At 30.6% G+C, this 22,832-nt stretch overlaps 1 pseudogene; it reads right to left on the bottom strand.

Annotated features, from left to right (window-relative positions):
• LOC107665510 (low-density lipoprotein receptor-related protein 1B-like) overlaps positions 1-22,832 on the bottom strand; it is a 312,996-nt pseudogene that overhangs the window by 18,907 nt on the left and 271,257 nt on the right.

The raw sequence follows: 22,832 nt of genomic DNA on the forward strand, positions 1-22,832 counted from the left end.
CAAATTTTTTCTAGCCTTATTAATTGTATGTCATGTTTTATGTCATATTCTTCACATTCCATTAAGTGTATTATTAATATAATAAATAAAGCAATAAATGATGGCAAAGCGAAGTGATACTTAGATTTACAAATAAAACCGCCAATAGGTGGCGGCAAGTCGTTGTCTTAATGAGCCAGGCGTCGCGTCATTCATTCCTTCATTCAGTAACAAGCAAAATGCTGTAGTTATAAATGGGTTATTAATCACTGACTCTCCGAATCGTTCAAAGCCGCAGATTCGTTCACTAACTAAACACCGCTTGCTTGGAGACACACACCAGATGGTACGGATTTCTTTGGAACTATTATTTCGTTGCAAAATAGAACATGACAATATTCTGTTTAAAATGTAGGCTACATTTAAAATGTAAAATGTTCACTTAATATTACCGTAAGCTATCGTATGGCTTCAGAAGTAACACAGAATAATAAGCACAATCGGAAAAAAAATAAATAATAAATCTCGGATTTGGATCGGCCCTCTCTGACCGATACCCGATCCGAGAAAAATGGCACTATCGGAGCAATACCCGATATGAATTTCAGATCGGCACATCCCTAAATAGGACCCCTTTAATGACAGAATTTTCATTTTTAGGTGAACTATCCTTTTTAAGGAATGGAAATCCTGTCATTATTTACCCACAGTCATCATGGTCCAGACCAATTTCTTTTTTCCGTAGAACAAAAAAGGAGACATTTAGCTGCATGTTCATGCTGATCTTTTCCGTATGAAAATGCTATATTTTTATTTATATATTTCTATATATGTTTTATATTTTTTAATTTATACAATTTGTTTTAAATAACAGTATTTTAGATATATTAAGAACATTCTTTAGTCTAGTAGAAAAAGGACAGAAAATTATTTTGGATAATGAGATATAATTATTTATTTTCTGTATGAATATGATATATTTTTATTTATATATTGCTATATATGCTTATTTTTTTTATTTATAATAATTTAAAATAACAGTCTAGTAGAAAAAGGATAGAAAATTATTTTGGATAATAAGATATATTTATTTATTTAATTATTTATAATATTCTTTTATTTATAATTTATTTATAATTTAAATTAAAATACCAATACTGTTATTTAATAAAATGATAATATTTATTTACAGTAAGAACTATATACATTTAATGATAATAATACTTTTATATATTTAATATATATTATATACTTAATATTTTTTCCCATAATAAAATATTTTTAAATGAAAGTAGATGACCATTTTAAGGTCTAAAAAAATCAGTGGTTGATATTACTCCTATAGTGTGGCTTCAGAAGTAATATAGTGCACAAGTCAATTGAGCCACTTCAATAAATTTTTGGAGCCAACAACTCTTGATCACCCTTTACTTTCATTATATGGAAAAGAGCAGCATGAACATTCTGCTAAAGTTCTCTTTTTGTGTTTCACAGAGAAATGAATGTCATACGTTTTTGGAATGACATCAGAGTGAGTAAATGCTGATAGCACTGTAATTTTTGTGGTTTATTCCTTAAGAAAAAGCTATTACCGAGTCTAACATCTATAAGAACAATGCCCACCTTCAGCAAATCTGGGTTAATTTGGTGCTTGTTATGTGAAATCTCACAATATCCTTGCTTGTTTATCATTTCACACTTTTCAGAGAACTCAGGATGACCTGAAACAACCCAAGGCAGCACAGGTGCTGTATATTTCTGCTGAATTTATTCACTGAATAGACAGAAAGCAAAAAGACTGAGAAATCCCTCCTGAATCAGATGTCTGCCTGTGGCCTACTTTGAATTCTGAGAGCAGACGAGGGGCGCCAAGAAAACCATGTTTGTACCTGATCGTTTTGTGTTTTTGCACAATACACGATTCTGATCATAAAATATTAATTGTTACATTTTAAAACAAAACGAGAGAAAAAAATAAAACCTGAAACAATTCAATATTTATGTGTAGAATAGTTTATATTTTTTACATAAATTAGTAGTCTTTTTTTGTGTGTCAATTACGCAACATAAGAATTTTGCTAAGAAAGTTTATTTTTCTAAATAGCTAATGTACTTGTTTACCACAAAATGAAGAACATACTTAAGATGAAACATGAGTAGAAAGGAGGCATAGCAATATTCACGATACAAACGATGTTCAGTTGCAGATGGGAAATAGCGCCTACCTAGTGGAGATCCCGTGCAAGTGCCTCCGTTGAGGCAGTAGTCCTTACAGTGGCTGATCTCACATCGTTCCCCGGAGTAATTTGGCCAGCAGAAGCAGCGTGATTCCCCTCGTTCATTGGTGATACACCGACCTCCATTCTCGCAGGCCGGATGACAAAGATCTCCTAAAACATAAATCCTTTATTACGGCTAATTATAATTAGTAAGGACCTTTTTACATGTATTTAGTTGCTTATAAAATCAGTATACAGGGAATATATATATTTTTTATTTAAATGATATAAATAATATTGCATATTAATATAATATTCTTATAAGAAATAATTTATATTAATAAAAAAATGTAAAACCACATTTTTATTTTTTAGTTCTGATTTCTGATGTATTTTGATATTTGTCATATCACAACTGATATATATATATATATATATATATATATATATATATATACATATACAGTGCTGTGAAAAAATGTTGGCCCCCTTCCTGATTTCTTATTTTTTTGCATGTTTGTCACACTTTAATGTCCACCAAAATCAGTATTGTATCTGGTCGGTATTGAAAAGTCCAATTTTTATTTTACGCAAAATGCGATATCTGCCGTGTTATTCTGTCATGTTTTCGCCCTTTCTTTCCAAACCGCGACAAACGCCAGTCTCCCTTCTCTGCAGAATGCGATACATCTGCTCAACCAATCACAGTGCAGCCCTAAAAAAAAATGGCATTGATGAACCTGTGGTGGTTTCTGCGGTGGGGAAGAAACGTGAGCTATTAATAAGATTAGCATTGACCAAATTCAGAGGCTGTCATATGTGGATCAACTTACTTTGTTTTGTATTTTTGTTTCAATATGAAAAGTAACTTTTATATTGATTTAATGGATTTATTGCATTTTGGGAAAAAATAACCAGTTTTTATAATAAATCTTTGAAAATCTAAATCTGGATTTGAGTTTTTAATGTTATTATAACCTAAAGATGCTATGTGAAAGTTTGAAACAGAAAATAGTGGTTTTCATCTTGCCACTTTCTTGGTAAAGAAAACACATTTTTACTAAAATGAATTAAAATGAATTTATAGCGTTTTGGAACCAAACTCTTCATATATATAATATAACGGTAACTGAATGTTTTTAAAGTGTCCTTTTTCTAAAATGTTCATTTATTTATTTAATAATTTGTGTGTGTGTGGGGGAGGGGGTAGGGGGGCATCCTGCCGAGTGCGTTTTGACAGATGCACCTGAGATGTTGGTGTCCGTGCAGGTCCTGTTCAGCAGAATTTTCCCCTCAGGACACACACATCTGGCCCCGCTGGGGTTCAGAAGACAAAGGAAAGCGCAATGCATCTTTGCACATGGGTTGGACACTGAGAGAGGAAGAGAAGAGAAAATGTACATAAAATGGGATTTTTTTGCCATTTCAAATGGGTTCATTAGGATAGAACATGTAGAGACACAGATTCAAAAATCTGTTGAAACTAAATGTAAATAAAAAAATAATAATTTTAGTTAAATTGTTAATAAAATAATACAAATAAACCAGTTAAAAATTGTGCATTCCAGTAGCAAAATATTAACTAAAGTTTAACATATATATATGTAGCAGTTTCCTTAACTCATGGGTGACACACTAAAAAAAGAGAGGAAGAGAAGAGGAAATGAACATGCATGGAATATATAATGCTTTCTGCTATTTTGAATGGTTTAAATGGACAGTTCGAGTAAAAGTTCCTGGTCCAAAAAAACAAAAAAACGAAATGAAACTAGTTCAAAAAGTCAGTGAATCTTTAATGTAACAAAATATTTAGTTAAATTGTTACAGCAAAACAAAACAAAACAAAATGTAATGAAACCAGTTCAAAATATCAGTGAATATGTAGTGTAGCAAAGTATTTAGTTAAATTTTTACAGCAAAATGAAAAAAAAACCTAAACAAAACGTAACGAAACCAGTTCAAAAAGTCAGTGAATCTTTAGTGTAGCAAAATATTTAGTTAAAATTTTACAGCAAAATGAAAAAAAGCAAAACAATATGTAATGAAACCAGTTCAAAAAGTCACTGAATCTTTAATGTAACAAAATATTTAGTTAAATTGTTACAGCAAAACAAAATAAAACAAAACGTAATGAAACCAGTTCAAAAAGTCAGAGAATCTTTAGTGTAGCAAAATATTTAGTTAAATTGTTACAGCAAAACAAAACAAAACATAATGAAACCAGTTCAAAAAGTCAGTGAATCTTTAGTGTAGCAAAATATTTAGTTAAATTTTTACAGCAAAACGAAAAAAGCAAAACAAAACATAATTAAACCAGTTCAAAATATCAGTGAATCTTTAGTGGAGCAAAATATTTAGTTACATTTTTACAGCAAAACGGAAAAAAAGCAAAACAAAACGTAACGAAACCAGTTAAAAAAGTCAGTGAATCTTTAGTGTAGCAAAATATTTAGTTAAAATTTTACAATTCATTTTTTACAGCAAAACAAAACGTAATTAAACCAGTTCAAAATATCAGTGAATCTTTAGTGTAGCAAAATATTTAGTTAAATTGTTACAGCAAAACGAAAAAAAAGCAAAACAAAACATAATGAAACCAGTTCAAAATATCAGTGAACATTTAGTGTAGCAAAATATGTAGTTACATTTTTACAGCAAAACAAAACGTAATGAAACCAGTTCAAAATATCAGTGAACATTTAGTGTATCAAAATATTTAGTTAAATTTTTACAGCAAAACAAAACGTAATGAAACAGTTCAAAATATCAGTGAACATTTAGTGTAGCAAAATATTTAGTTAAATTTTTACAGCAAAACAAAACGTAATGAAACAGTTCAAAATATCAGTGAACATTTAGTGTAGCAAAATATTTAGTTAAATTTTTACAGCAAAACGAAAAAAAAAAGCAAAACAAAACGTAATGAAACCAGTTAAAAAAAGTCAGTGAATCCAGTTCAAAAAGTCAGTGACTCTTTAATGTAACAAAATATTTAGTTAAATTGTTACAGAAAAAAAAAGCAAAACAAAACGTAATGAAACCAGTTCAAAAAGTCAGTGAATTTTTAGTGTAACAAAATATTTAGTTAAAGTGTTACAACAAAACAAAAAAAAAACAACAACAAAAAACATAATTAAACCAGTAAAAAAAACAGTGAATCTTATTTTAGCAAAATGTTGAATTAAATTAATAAATCAAAACCAAACAAAGCAGAGTAGAATGTAAATAAACAAGCAAAATAAATAAATAAAAATAAATTCAGAGTGTAGAAAAACATTTAGCTAAATTATGAAATAAAATATATATGTAAAATAAAATAAATAATTAAATTTAAACAAATGTAGCAAAATGTAAAATTATAAAAGGGTCATTTGCATATGGTCTTAAAGCTACAGTAGCAAAACAGGCTGTTTAATTCTAAGGGCCAGAGAGAGTAAAAATGCTCTAAATTACAGGGCAAAAAAAAACATTACATGTGGAGATCAGAGAAACATTATGCTACAAAAGAGTAGAACATTACGTCTTTCATACCGCCAGCATAATGTTCACCAGAAAGATTAAACTATCCTAGCATATAACAAACTATCTCTCTAAAAGCTTTTAGTAGGTGGTGTAATGTGTGCATGTGAGAGATATTATTTGTTTGTCTTTTTTATTTTAGCTTTTGCAGGTTGTTTTGAAGAGCATCTTCAATAAAGCTTTGCAGTGTAAAAGCACATCAGGGAGTGATGACACTTCCCATTACACCAGCAAGAAGACAAACAACACAGGCTAAGATCCCTCCTTCTTCATAATGGAGAGAGAGATCAGCGGAGGATAAGAGGAGAGAGTACAGTGAAAAATCGTAATGGAAGGAAGAGGAATGAAAACACGCATAAAGAGACTAAAGGATAAACTGGAGAAGGGTCACACCGGTCACAAAACAGGGAAATAAACTTAAAAGACTCCAGAATATAAATCCACAGCTGCTGTCAGAATGGATAAAACTGACAAAAAGAAAGGAACGTTTATAACAAATTAAAAATGTTCTATGAGCAAATAATGTGGAATGGAGTTGCACATTTTTTTTTTTCCAAAGAAAATATTTTTACATGTATATAAATAATTGTCTTTAGTAATAGACATACTATGATTAATATATAAATCAAATGTATAATATTATACATAACATTTCCTGTTTAAAAATGTATACACACACTCACACTAATAAATATCAATAATATTAAATATTTAAATGTAATACAGATTAACATAAAATTTCAATTCCTAATATATATATTTTTTTATATTTTACAGCAGTTGTATTGTTATATTATAAATAAAAATATATATTTATATAACATTAAAAGCACAAATTATTTTAAATATGCACATCAATAAAATACAATCTTTGGTAACAGATTCCTAGATATTACAGCAGGTTTATTTGATATATGATTATTATATGACTATTTGCAACAAATTTGAACATATATATATATATATATATATATACACACACACACACACACACACACACACACACACACACACACACAAATCTATAATATTAAATATGCACAAAAAATTAATTCTTAATATTTTTAATATTTATCAGTACATATATTGTTGTATAAATACAACATTTTACTTTACTTTACTTTACTAATGTGCACTACCAAATCGTGCAAAATAAGACCAGATACATTTATTCAGAATATAAGTAGGGCCAGATTTTGATTTAATTTCATGACTTCAAAACATCAGAAACTCCATATTTTCAAATGCTCTTCTGCAAATCTAACAAAACATTTAATTCATTTGGTTAGAGCCGGTAATTGTATAATAAAAACATTTGACAGTAATATGTGATTGTAATAAGCACTAGCTGGCCACAGACGAGAAGTCCAATCAGATTTCAACAATCTAAACATGAAATTAAACTCTGACGACTGCCAAAGAAATCTCACACTGGAACGGTCCTCTGGAAGATGCACAACCATAATGGTTTTAAAGGAAAATTTGATTGAAAAATGAAACTTCTGTCATCATGTAATAACTCTAATGTCCTTCCAAACATGTATTTTTACATTTCTGCTCATTATACCTTTTCGTTTTTATGGAAAACAGAAGCTTAGCTTGTGTTTTCCAAGGAAAAACAAAGTCATAAGGTTTTGAAACAACATGAGGGTGAGTAAATGTTGACAAAAGTCTACCCCTTTAAATCATCCTTTTCGATTGAGACACATTTTGGGACTCACCCTCCTGTTCTTTGTACCGATGGAAGACCAAGATGCTAGACGCTCTCTCCACACCCAGACTGAGCTTCTCAGCAGGCGACTTCCCATATTTATGAACCCTGAAGACATCGTGCTTCATGCCGACCCCGTAGATGTAGTCCTCAAACAGGTCAATTCGGAAGGGTTGAGAAATTCCTGAAACAAAACCAAGTAAGTTTCTGTTGTTCATTCACACTGAATATATTTCATGTACAACTGTGAGAATGCATCCAGATTCAATAATGCAAAACAAAACAGTAATGTTATTTGAAAATGTCACAGAGTAGAAAAACACAATCCCTCTTAAAGTCCCTGTAAAGTCAATTCTGAGAATTGTTTCTGAATGCATTATAAATGTTACAAATGTATTGCTGAAACACATTACAAAGACTGTGAACTATGTAGTACTGAATAGTGGAGTTAGACCGTTAAACAGTTTTTCACCAATTCTGTGTTCAGGATTTTTTGGGCGGGGCAAAAAAGGGGGTTCGATGACACACTGGAGCCCCCGAGCCATGGCCCCTCCCCTAACACTATAACTAGAGCACATTCGCATCAGTTCACCCGCTCAATCGCGAGTTGTCAGTACCGTTAGTAACACACAGCCTACACACACACAGCTAGCTAGCTATGCCTTTGTCACTGAAATGCGTATTTCCTGGTTGCGATAACATACAAAACAGCTCGGTGTCCTTCTTTAAATTTCCTAATAATGATTATACCAAAAAGAGTTGGATTAATTTTGTGAAGAGCCACCTTGATGGAGAGCTGAGGATCACCCCCAAAACCCCTGTTACTGGTAAATGGGGCCGAACCGACTATTTCCCACCTCGGCCTTCATCCTCCCGTCCTGCCGACAACTGGTGCCATCGTCGGCAGTACGTGCCCACCATTGAGTGTAAGTTAACTTGTGTGCTTGTGTGGTTTCAGCGCAAAAAGCGGACACGCCCCCAGCGTTTGAGAGCAGAGGATACTGCCCATTTTTTCAAGATTTTGTTCACTTATTTTATTTACTTGGCGGATTTTTTCATCATTCAAATTTGGCTGAGTGGTTAATAATACATTTTTCTGTGGTGTGACAAACTCAGAACACATATTTAATATTGCCTTTACAGGGATTTAAGCATAGGGTAAAGGATATTCAAGTTCGAGGCCCAGAACTGAGAAATAAAAACTAAAAAATCTCTGTTCCAAAACCTAGTGAGTGGCATATATAGACAGCATTTTAAAGCATCATAAACATGGTCCCTACATTCCAAAAAGCAGACAGCAAAATTGTATTGTGCTTTAAGATATCCCATTTTGCACTGCATTTGCATTTTTTACCTAGCAAAGGAAGCAATTTCAGAATGCATTGCAATAAATCTAATAGAGCAAAACAAACAATCAAAACAAAAAGAAACACAAAACAAATGAAAACAAAACAGCAAACCAAACAATAAACCAACCAAACAAATGCACAAAATAAAACAAAAAACAACACATCAAACTGTAACAAAAACAGAAACAAACAAAAATAAAACTAAACAAAAACATTTCCTGGAACATCAATGTTCAAGTAGCAACTTAACTAATTAACAAAACGAAAGGTATTAGATTAAAATCAAAACTTTTTTTTTTTTTTAATTGAAGCTCCTAAAATAATCATAAACCAATTTCTTTATATAAAAATGGAATAGAATGTCATTAAGGTTGAATGATTTTGATGCACTTCCTTCTAAGTTGGCTTAGAAAGTAGCTGTCTATGTCGACAGCAGACAGTTAACTAGGTTTTGCAAGAGTTTTGGATTCAAATTCACCCTCAACTTTGATGCTTTCCCTAAAATAGCATTTTTCCAATCACAGTCTGTGAGGGAATCGAAATGGAAATCTGTGAGTTTATATAAACTACACTCAGCTTAGCTTTTGCAGCCCTTCACATGTTGGAATCAAGGGCTGGCCTGAGCTGAAGATGTTTTTTTTTTTTTAAACGAACTAAACTAAACTAACGACTAAAAACACATCTGTTCCACCTTTATTTGACCATCTAACTCTAGCACTTTCTATTCTATTTTAATTCTACTTTATCTATATTTATCTTCTTTTTTTTTATAAAAAACAAAACAAAAAAACACTAGCTTTCTATTTTTTCTATTCTATCTACTTGTTATATATAGATATACACCTTGCTACGTGTACTGCGTTAGGCTAACCGAGACTTGTCATTTGCACTTATATATTGTTGCTCTTTTGTTAGTTTTGACTGCTTTTATTGTCCTCATTTGTAAGTCGCTTTGGATAAAAGCGTTCAGAGTCTGACCAGTACAGCCGCTGGTTGTAATAGTCAATTGCAAGTCCTGAAAAGATATAGACAATTACATTATAAAATGTTATTACAATACAATCATATTACATTATATAATTATATTAATTTAATTATACATAATTATAAATTATTATCTGAAATATAAAATTCATATAACAATTATAAAATGTATATATTATATGATTTATATAATACAATTAATACAAATATAAGATAAAATATTAATACTATTATATATTATTTCAAATATATAATTATCATATCATTAAAACACATAAAATAAAATGTTAATTATCGTATATACATCAATATATAATATACATCATTATATATAAATTACAATAAAAAAAGACAATATGATTATATTATTTTAAAAATATTATAAATAAATAACAAAGCAAAAAGTACATTTAAAAAAAGCAAAAGAAAAGATGAAAAACAAAAACATACAAAAAGACAAAACCAAAACACCACAAACAAAATACAAAACAAAAACAAAGCAAAAAGTGAAACAAAACAAAAGATAAAACAAAAGAAAAAACCAAACCAAAGCACAAAAAGACCAAAATTAAACAAAATTAAAGCTGACAAAACAGAAGAAAAAAAATAAGCAAAACAAAGATGAAAAAAGTGAAAAAAAAACATACAATTTAAAAATATTATAAATAAATAACAAAGCAAAAAGTACATTTAAAAAAAGCAAAAGAAAAGATGAAAAACAAAAACATACAAAAAGACAAAACCAAAACACCACAAACAAAATACAAAACAAAAACAAAGCAAAAAGTGAAACAAAACAAAAGATAAAACAAAAGAAAAAACCAAACCAAAGCACAAAAAGACCAAAATTAAACAAAATTAAAGCTGACAAAACAGAAGAAAAAAAATAAGCAAAACAAAGATGAAAAAAGTGAAAAAAAAACATACAAAATGAGAAAACCAAAACACCACAAACAAAAATAAATAAATTAAACAAAACAAAAAGCAAAAAATAAATGATATTATATTATATAAAAAATATTAAATATGAATAATAACATTATAATAAATACTGTAATTTTTTGTTTATTTATTACAATTTTCTATTAATTAAATATTATTTTTCTTGGTCACATTAGTGAAAACCTTTGCCTTACATTTATTCATTACATTAAAAAAATGAAATGTTTCTATTACCAGAAAACTAAAACAACATTAGGCCTTTCCATTAACAGTAGCAAGAATTTCACCTTGGAATATTGTACACATGAAATAGTTTCACTCAAACTTTATATTTTATAATGGACTTCACTTTTAGACGACTGAAATTACATTCTTACCAGGACGTTTTTGGTGCTTCACATTTTAAGTGACAGTGACAGACATGTTGAAATGCTCCCTTTTAGCGTAACATTTGGCACATGCTTTTTGTGAGTCCCATATTTTACACTCCAAAATATTTTAAAGAGGATGACTGGCATGCAAGAATCTCACCCGTCGGTCTACGCAAGTTCCTATCCAGCAAAATGCGACGCAAGGACCCATCCATGGCGGCCTCTTCAATGTGAGAATGGTCACCAATCACAGTCCAGTAGACCATCCTAAAGAACGATGGAGGATATCATACACATGTTGCCTGATACAACAGCCAGGACTCAAAAACAGACACTTACCCGCATACAGGGTTAACGGTAATAGCAAAAGGTTCCCCGTCAATGTCTGTGATGAGCCGGGTGCAGTTGGGACCCCCCAGCTGTCCCACGTTAATGGAGTAGCGAAGTCGGCGCCAATGTGCCGTATAGTAGCTGAACCAGTGCATTCGGGAGTGATCCGTCCAGTACAGGTTCCCCGTCACCCAATCGGCCGAGATGTCCCGGGGCCTCCGGAAGTCTGGACACTGCAAATATAGAGCGTAGTGAAGTTTCAAAAGTGCTTTGGTAAGATGTTACCATGCTGGTTTCTGTGGTTTCCTGAGGAAAATTTCAAATAGAATCTGAAAGAATTGTTAAAAAGTTAGAGGTTCAATGTAACAGAACTGTTGAAATCGGTCTTATTAGTTGTTATTGACTTACTATGACTCCACTGTTTGATGTGATTGGGTTTCTGTCCTGGAGGTCTTTGTAAAAGATCCCCCCGGGGTTAAACTGAGTGGCCCACACAAACTTGTGATGGTGAAATAGCGCGTCCATGCCGATGATGCGAGCGCTGTCTGAGATTCGGGCCAGTTGAGTGTGTCCGTGAGTTTGGTTGTATGGATATACAAAACTGCGGATTTCGGTGTCATTGGCTACATAGAGGATCTGATCTTCTGGTCCTAAGCACAGAGATATAGGAGTAAAACAAATTAAGTAAACAAATCAAATAAAAGCAAAGCAAGCCCAGGGAAAAACCAAAGCAAACAAACTAATACATCAATCAAAACACAGCAATGAACGAAACAAAACACCACATAAAAACAGACCAACAGACCCCCCCCCCCCTTTTTTTTCAAAGATGAAACAAAAAAAAAAAAAAAAAAAAACAAAACCAAAAAAAAAAAAAAAAATCCTCCAAAGTCGTGAAAACACTATCATGGAGTTTTTCTTTTGCTAGTTTAGCAAATGGGAATGCAAAAAATGAAACAAACAAAAATATACAAAAAGACAAAACCAAAACACCACAAAAAAGACAAGACAAAAACAAAGCAAAAAGTGAAAAAAAACAAAAGCAAAAAAAATAAGAAATAAAATAAAACAAAAATATGGAAGCCCGTTTCCGCCACTGAATAAAAAAATAAAAGAGGTAATTGCGACTTTTTATCTCACAATTCTGACTTTTTTTCTCAGAACTGCATGGCATAAACTCGCAATTGCGAGTTAAAAAGTCATAATTGTGAGATATAAACTCGCAATTGCGAGACAAAGTCGCAATTCTGAGAAATAAAGTCAGAACTGCGAGATATAAACTCACAATTCTGAGAACATATAAGTCTTTTTCCCCCCTCAAAATTGGACCTTAACTCGCAATTGCGAGTTTATATCACACAATTCTGAGGAAAAAAGTCAGAATTGCGAGATATAAACTCGCAATTGCGAGAAAACATTTCAGAATTGCGAGTTTTTATATCGCAATTGTGACTTTATATCTCACAATTGTGACTTTGTATCTCACAATTCTGACTTTATAGCTCGCAATTGTGAGTTTATATCACGCAATTCTGAGAAAAAAAGTCAGAATTCTGACTTTATATCTTGCAATTCTGACTTTATAACTCGCAATTGCGAGTTTATATCTCACAATTCAGTGAAAAAAAGTCAGAATTGTGAGATAAAAAGTCACAATTAACAATTTTTTTTTTTTTTTTTTTAATTCAGTGGCGGAAACGGGCTTCCATACAAAAAGACCAAAATTAACCAAAATTAAAGCCGACAAAGCAAAAAATAAACCAAACAAAAAAGCAAAACAAAAGATGAAAAAAACAAAACAAAAGAGAAAAAAACATACAAAATGAGAAAACCAAAACACCACAAACAAACCAAAATAAATAAAACACAACAAAAAAGCAAAACAATCAATTAAGCAAAAAGTTAAAACAAAACAAAAAGGAAAAAAATAAACCAAACAAACCAAAACCAAAAACAACATCAAACAAAAAAACAAACCAAAACAAAAATAAGACCAAAACCATACCCAAAAATAAATAAAACAGACCAAAAAGCAAAAACAAAAGAAATTTCTTTAATTATCAATGTTTAAACTCAAGAACTTCCAAACAAATCAAATGTTAGCTTGAAACCTGAAGTGTTTTGAATCAAAGCAACTTAACCTCAGCCTAAAACTGTTTGTTTGTATAAAAATGTAATATAATATCATAATACCGAATCATTTTGATGTTATTTGTATTAACTTATTTTACCTTTTGTGATGCATTCCCCATGGATCTCCTTGAAGTTTCGGTCACAAGTGCACTTGTATGAGCCCTTGGTGTTGGTGCAGTACTGCGAGCAGCTTCCGAACCGCAGACACTCGTTCACCTCTGAGGAAAGAGAGGAACACGTCCATCCATCAGCCTCTCCCACACGTTCTCCAGTGACATTTGTCAAACAGCAGCGCTGCAGGGATGTCACTCTTTGGGATTTCGGCTGAATCTCAGCTATCTGCGTTCAGCGCCTGCTGATTTCTAGACTTCCTGTTACGCTCAGTGAGATGACCCTGAAGCGACCGCTGACATACCTCCAACAGATTAATGCCAGCGCTGGAACCGAATACAAAGAGACTTTTGCATTGTAGGCTTTGTACAAAAGACCGGGATGCGCTAGGGGCAAGTATTTGCATTGTGTCTTTGCGTTTTATCACAAAATACCAAACCGGATGTCATTTATTTTAAAGAAAAATAGCACTGGTACATTTTTCAAGCAAAATATTTCACCAAAAGTATTTGGTTATAAATAATAAACCAATAGATATGCAAGGCTTTTACAGAATGATTTATTATATCATAAATCAGCTAATGCTCAAAACGCAAGTGGAAATGTTCTACACTTGATAAATCTTTGAATCATGTCTGAGAACCTTGTTGACAAAAAGAAAAATTGACCAATTATAAATCATTTCAAATCGTAAAATGCTCTGCATACTTCAATATACTGCAGAATCAGTATCTGAATCAGAATCTGCCTAAAATTACGTTAAAAAAAAAAACTATACAAAGTGGTGTGACATATCAAAATACATCAGAAATCAGAACTAAAAAATAAAAATGTGATGTTTTACATTTTTTAAACTAATCTACATTATTTCTTATAAGAATATTTTATTAATATGCAATATTATTTATACCATATATATATATATATAGCATAGTTTGTATTTTTATAAATAAACGTTTGACTGTTTTTATTAATATACATATTTATATGCATTTTATATTATGTGTGTGCGAGTGTGTGTATGTAATATAAACATTTCTAAATCTAAAATCTATCTACATCAGCAATTAAAATACAAAACTTATTAATTAAATTTGATTAATATTTTTTATTAATATGCAATGTTATTTAGATACTAATACAACAATCAAGTAATCATAATATAACATTTTTATTACATAACAATTATTAAATTATTTTATAATTTAAGATAAATAATACAATCTTATTAATATGCAATATTTATAAACTAATTTTTTTACTGATGTATCAATAATTGTTACATTTTGTAATAATTGTAAATTTTAATAATCATGATAATAATAATAATAACAACGATGATTACTACTAATGTATTATTGTTGTTATTACCATTATTAATTAAAAAAATAATAATAATACAACATAAAATCACTTAAGCGAATTTGAGAGTTGTGAATGTATGTGTATGTTGATTCTTAATGAATGATGACAAAAATTCTGAATATCTGAAGACTGGAAATTGTTGTCTTGGTGTTTTTTTGTACAAATTCTCTACCTTCACATTGCTTGGTCTTCTGGTTTCTCTGAAATCCATCTTTGCATTGACAGACTGAAGGTGTTTTCGTATGGTTGCAGAAAGCGTCGTCTCCGCACAAGTCGGCCCGTCCTCGACACGCACCATCGACAGAATCTGTGACCCACAGGGGAAAAAATTAGACACTGTAAAGGTTTTACTCCACAAAATACAGAAACCCAATGTGAAGGAAGAAGGATTACAGAAGGAAGTACACTTACATGCCTTACAGTCGTGCTCATCCGATCCGCCGTCTTCACAATCGTCGAAGAAGTCGCACTGGAGCTCGGCTGGGATGCAGCGGTGATTGGCACAGGAGAATTCGGTCTTCCCGCACGGCCTCTGCCTTTTGACCACATCCGCTAGAGAAAAGACAGAAAGAGAGATGGTTTAGAAAAGGAAATAGACTTAAGTCCTTAAGAACTTAAGTCCCCCACTCACCACAGTCGTCTTCGTCTGAATTGTCGCCACAGTCGTTCGCTCCGTTGCAGATTTGTTCGGTCCGCAGACATACTCTGTCATTCCTGCAGCGGAAGGGTCTGTTTGGAGGACATGGCAACTTTCCTGCGAGTCGAAACATACGCAGAGTAATCACAACCTCGTTTTTCTCAGAAGTGATATTTTGCTTTTTTCTGTGGTTTGTACGTTTCAAATGTTGGTGAAGTGTTTGTAAAGTGCTCCAAGAGCAATTTTTCAGACATTTTACTGCCAGGCCTACAGCGAAAACAATTTTCAGAGAAAAATCACCGTTTACTACAGTTCAGGTGAACAGTGTCAGGTTTAATGTGTGTTCAGGATGGTCAAAGTTTCCTGTATTGATTTTCTGCTCTTTTTTTTTTCTTTTGTGAGCTCATTCTCATGTGACTTTATAAATGTGACGCATTTCAAACCAGATACTGATGCTCCTTAACTAAACACTCTACCACTAAACCTGTCATGCTCAACATATTAAAAACAAATGTAATAATTTCATTTAAATATGACATCATACATTTCTTAGAAATCAGAAAACAAATGTATAAATTATTTTACAATTCAAGAGGAAGCCAAGTACCTATGGTAAATCACCTGTGCTGACTTTGCACACTGAAATTGGAAAAAAAAAAAAAAAAAAAAAAAAAAAAAAAAAAGTAAATTATTTTTGGATAGATGTATTTTTTAAATAAATTCAATATTTAACAGAAAAAAGTATTATTATTATTTGTAATGAATTAATGACTGATTGAGAATTTTTTTTTTTTATGTGATGTCAGTGGAAAGAGATTTGGAATTAAAATAAATAAATAACCAAAGCAAAACAAATATTAATAAGCTGGAAACAACAACACAAAAATGAACGAAACTTAATGAAAATAAAATGTTAAACCAAACAAAATTAAAAACAAACCAAAAACACCCAAACAAAACCAAACTGAACCAAAAGACACAAAAAACTTTACAAAATAAATAAATAAATAAAATAAATAATAAAAAATAAAAAAACGCACTTAAAAAAAAAAAAAAAAAAAAGATTTCAGTGGGAAAAGAAGCATGCCAAGTAAACTAGCCATAAATGTACCACACATGATAAAAATAAATATAATAATACTAACGTATAAATATATTTTTTAATAAATAAATAAATAATATTTATTTTAATTAATTAGTGAATAAATTAATTTTTATGTGACATCAATGGGAAAACAAGTTTTATAAGAAGTTAAATAAATATAAAATGTTTTCAAAATAAATATAAATAAATAAAACAACCAAAGCAAAACAAAAATAAATATATAAATAAATCAAAACTAAAACAAAGTGCAACATACACACATACAAATAACAAATCAAACTAAACATCAAACCACATAAGCAAACAAACAATAAACAAAATAAACATTTTTATACAGTCTGACTTCAGTGGGAAAGAACCACTAGTCATAAACGTACCACACATGTTTGAATCTTCGTCAGAGTTGTCTCCGCAGTCATCCTCACCATCACACAGCCAGACCAGCAGTTTACACAGCGTGTTGTTGCAAACAAACTCGTCTGCGCGGCAAGCCAACGACCCTGCAAACAAAAGATTTGACTATTTATTATATTTTAACAACACAACACATGTAAAAACTGATTGAGTTGTTACATACATTATTCAAATGAAACTGTTTATTGGTTGTTGCAGTTTTATGGACATTTGATTTGTTTGACAAGTTTGCATGCTGTTAATTTGATGTAAAATAAGAGTTTAATATATGCAATAGTTCTCACTTCAAAAAACATGCGGTTTGGGCTCCTGCTGCTTTCAAAAAAAGTAACAGGACACTAATTTGCACCTTATTCAGAGAAAGTTTTTGAACATATAATTGCATGACTTGTGAACGCATTTGAATTTATTGAACTATATCTTACCTGCAACCTTGCATATTCCTACAAGGACAATTTTGATGCATTTTGATGTTTTTGAAATAAATATGAATTTAATCTACAATTAAATATTTAAACGAAATGTTATTTTCACATGAATATATCCTGTAATTTTAAGAAGATATTCATTTGGTTTGTATCTGAAGCAATTTGCGCATTCATATAGATTTCTATAAGACGCCTAACCATTCATGCTATTTGTAAAGATTTATTTCAAAGCTATTTTTGTTGTTGAAATAAATAAATAAACCCCAGCTGGCACTGAGATGCTTCACCATCAACTGAAAAGACACTTTTACGTCCTTTTCCAACAGCGACAAAACCTTCTATAAACCCTGATGATGAAATTTATGAAGCCCATTTAGTTCCTCAGGTACGGTGAAGCACAAGCATTGAAGAGATTGTCAAAGCAAAAGCATCAACTGGGGAAAATAAGAATGATTGTAACCTATAAAATGACCTGAGATCAGTTTTGTGGTGGCTTTTAAAGGCCTAAGTTTGGATCTGAGTTCAGAAAGCATGTTTTATATAAGCTTAAAGAGGCTGTTAGACTAAGAGCATTGTTTTTTTTTTTAAATACGCCCTGCTTTTCACACCCTGAACCCTTTTTCTTTGTCATCAGGTCTGAGCGAGAGAGTTCTCTAGCAGGTGTTTGACAGAAATGGACATTAATATAACAAAGTTTCCCTGAATAAAAGAAGACGCTGTGATGCTGGACCAAAGCAGGGCGGAAGGGTGCAAATGCAAGACTCACAAACGGCCGCACTTAAAATCAAAGTTAAATAGCACTTAAAACTATTAAATTAAAGTTTGTTTAAAAAAAAAGCAACATCATGAATGAAGAAAATTAAATGATACTAAAATTGTCTCTCATTTAGGCTTTTCTCATTTTATGCCCTACACTATGAAAATAATCATATGTGGGGAAAAAAAAACAAAAAAAAGCAAAAGACGAATAAATAACTAAAGAAATAACATTTATTGAAATAATACATATTTATTTAAATTTAAATAAATAAATGAACTAAATTAAATGTAGCAATGAAATTTAGACTATAATAAATAATATAATAAAATAAGGCTCATGTGGGGAAAAAAGCAAAAGTATGAATAAAAGAAAATGAAGTTATACTAAAATTGTTGCTTGTTTGGGTTTTTCTTATTTTATGTAGCTTATATATATAAAACTACATAATATAGACAAGTAAATATACAAATAAAGAAATGAATAAATAAATAAAATGTAAATAAAAATAATAATACAACAATCTCATATGAAGAGAAAAGAATAGACCAATAAACCAATAAATAACCAACCAACCAATAAACAAACCTATTTGTTGATTCTATTTTACAGAAAACAAGTTATAATAACATTCTTTTTAATGTCTGTATTTCTCATTTTATTTCCTACACAACCATGTGATATTTATTTTTATTTTATTTTATTTAATAAGACCAAAATCACAGAAAAAAAACCGAATAAAAAATATTACAATACAAAAAATAAATAAATAAACACCTTAGCAACTGCATAGAATCACCCTAGCAACCAGGCCAAACACTTTTGCATCTATATTCCAAATTTCACCACTCGTATTTTCTTCCAAAAAAGATCAAAATCTGGTTAACTAAGCTTATTTTGAGCACACTGTGTAATATTTAACTTATCTTAACATACTGATTTAAATATATTATTTATTGATAACAGGAAGCAGGAGAGAAACAAAGGAACTTTCCAGATCTACTTGAGCGGTAAAACCAAAACGCCATCTCCACAAAGATCAAAGGTGTCCGACTGTGGAAAAACACCAGGAAGTCAGACAATCCAGTCAATACTCATCCACGGACTCAGTGCGGTCTGAAAGAAACACGAACTCTGAAGACATCTTATGCAATTTCATATAACCACAATGACGTTTAGGAGATAGAAAATTGCAAATAAATAAATAAGGCGTTTGGAAACAGGACTTCATCTTTGACGCAAACACTTCCAAAGAGCCGCAGGTGTGGGACGGCTGGCGCTGTCTTCGCAACAACATCAACAAGCGCAATTTTTCAAAACACTGAAATTAGGCCTTTCATGTAGTCGCTTGTCAGATATCAAGTGGCAACAAGGAACCTTTCATCCTCGCCAATTTTCACAAATATTGGGGAAATGACTTCTCTCATGAGGCTGGGGATTTTTCCGCGCTGTGCCGCACGCGGCTCGGCTGATCCGCCGTAATGTATTCTTCCGATGATCATGTTTGTGAAAATCCCTCAAGTCTGTCATGGGTTGAAACTGAAATTTAAAGGGACTGGCATAAAATCAGTCTGTCGCACACGTCTGTCACTCTGGGTCGTACGCCCCAGATTTGGGCTTTCACAGCTGATGTAACACTTACATTTAGTTAACATACTATTTATGCAATATATGGCACTAGCAAACACACAATTCTTAAACAACCACATACAGGCCTGTAAAGATAGCATATACAGTAAACAGTAAACATTTCAGAAATAAACAATTCACTTTATAATTGTATCCGTTTAGTAAATGTTAATGACTTTAAGGTTTTCAGAGCCCCATTTGCACTATGCGTAAATTATTTTATAATTTTGGTATAGAAAAAAGTTTTAAATATGTACACATTTAGAAATAACACAACAACAACAATAATAACAATAACCAACAAATATACCACCACAACCATTACTACTTTATTATTATACTACTTTATTATTATTATTGTTGTTGCATTTAACTGTTTTATAATATTTAATAAAGAAGTAACGGTTGGTTAGTTAGTTAGTTATAAATATTAGTTATAAATGTACACTCAAAAAGTATGAAAATAAATAAATAAATACATAAATAAATAATAAAATATTTTTATGTTAGTTATTTATTTATTTATGCATGATTTATTATGATTTATTATATTTATATTGACATTATATATTGACTTTATATATTATATATTGTTTAAGTAACTGAAAGGTTAATTATATCTTTGTACCTTCAAATAATTTGAAAAATGTAGATGATGATTACAAATGATGATTTGTATTGTTTTTAATTGTAAATAATATTTATATGATTTTATTTATAATATCCTTTCTAAAATAACTAGCTGAAAGGTTAGTTATAACTGTACACTCAAAAATAATTAGAAAAATTATGATGATTATAAATGATAATTTCTATTATTTTTAATTGCAAATAATATTTATATTATTATATTTATTAAAAAATATTAATAAAATAACTAGCTGAAAGGTTAGGTATAACTGTGTACTCAAAAATAATTTGAAAAATTATGACTCCATTAATTTTATTATAATAAATAATATTTGTTAAATAAGTAATTAGCTAAAAGGTTAGTTATGCTGCACACTCATAAAATAAATTATAAGTGTACAGATTTGTTTAATTATTATTGTTGTTGTTATTATTATTATTTTTATTATGTTATAAATAATGATTTTATTATTAATTGTATTGTAGATAATATTGTAAATTTTACATACATTTATTTATTGAAAAATCAGCTGAAAGGTTAGGTATAGCTGTGTACACTCAAAAAATAATATATTAAATTATTATTAGTAATAAATATATAAATAATAACAACAAAAATTATCAATAATAATAATAATAATCATCATCATCATCATCATAACCAGCATCTTCCACACAAATAATTTAAGTTTGAAATAAACAAACAAACAAACAAACCTAGTGGCTCAAATGAATACATCCCAGTTAACTACTAGCTAACAGCATGTTTAATATAACTTACTGAACGTTAAACACACAGTCTTTCCCTTGAAAATAAAACACAGCTTAATTTCAACATTTACTTTCTTGATCCCATGCAAAGCATGCTGGGAACTAGAAATGCGCTGCCCGGTAAGAGATTTCGGAGTGTTACCCTGGTCACAGTTGTCCTCGTCACTTTGATCCAAGCAGTCAAAGACTCTGTCGCACCTCCAGCGAGCGGCAACACAGTGTGCCCGATTCCGACACAGGAACTCGTCCTCCTTACACTCCCGGATACAGTCCACCTGCCCACACACACACACACACGGCTCGATTTCAATAACTCAACTGAATTAAGAGGTGTGTCCTCTTTAGCAATGACCTTTGATCTTTTCCTACAGCTGAAATAGCTTTTTATATATAATGCATGGAAGAAATGTGGCCTTGGCACTCCAGGGGCCTTTGAAAAAGAGGTCTGTTTTAATGGGCCTTATTAGGACAGGCAAACTCGTTTGAACTGTTGACACTGCATTATGAGTGAGGGTGTAATTAAAGCAAAGTCCCTCAAGAAAACAGACCGCAGTCTTGAGGAAAAGGTCTGCTATTACCAAGAGACAATGCAGCAATACTGTGCAACGCTGCATCAGTGTTAACAAGATATAGTTCACCCAAAAAAATTTGCATTCTGTCATCATTTGAATCAATTACACATTGTTTGAAAATGTTAAAGCTTGAAAATTTTGGACCCCATTGACTTCCACTGTATTGATGAAACATTCGTCAAAATATCTTTTAATGTGCTGTAGAAAAAAAAGAAAGCCATATGAGTTACGTTAATATGGCTTGTTTATTTATTTATGTTTTTGTTGTAAATAATGATATTTATTATAACAACAAAAATGTTTTGATAATAAATTAACAAAATATAAATTTAATTATAACCACACTCAAAAATTAATAATTTGTTTTATTATTATTATTATTATTATTATGAGTAGTAGTAGTAATAGTATAATAATAATAATAATAATAATAATAATAATAATAATGTTTTTAAATATTTTTATTCACTTCAAATACATTCCAAAATAATTGTATTATTATTATTATTATTATTATTATTATTATTATTATGAGTAGTGGTATATGTAAAATGTAAATGCATATTTAAATTAATTAGCTAACTGACTAACTGAAAAGTTAGTTATAACTGTGTGGCCACAAAAATAATAAAAAAATATATAGATTTTTTAATTACATGTATTAATTATAGTATTTTTTATTAACTACTTTTATTAAATGAATCACTAACTGAAAAGTTAGGTATAACCATGTACACTCAACTTATCACTTAATAATAATAATAATAATAATAATAATAATTTCTGAATATATAGAAGTAAATCAGAATATATAATTAGAAATCTGACTATGTAAATGTAAATCTGAATATATAGATACAAATTGTAATATCAAAA

Source organism: Sinocyclocheilus anshuiensis, unplaced genomic scaffold (genome assembly GCF_001515605.1).
Source record: "Sinocyclocheilus anshuiensis isolate Anshui unplaced genomic scaffold, SAMN03320099.WGS_v1.1 scaffold543, whole genome shotgun sequence".
In the NCBI taxonomy this organism is placed as follows: domain Eukaryota; kingdom Metazoa; phylum Chordata; class Actinopteri; order Cypriniformes; family Cyprinidae; genus Sinocyclocheilus; species Sinocyclocheilus anshuiensis.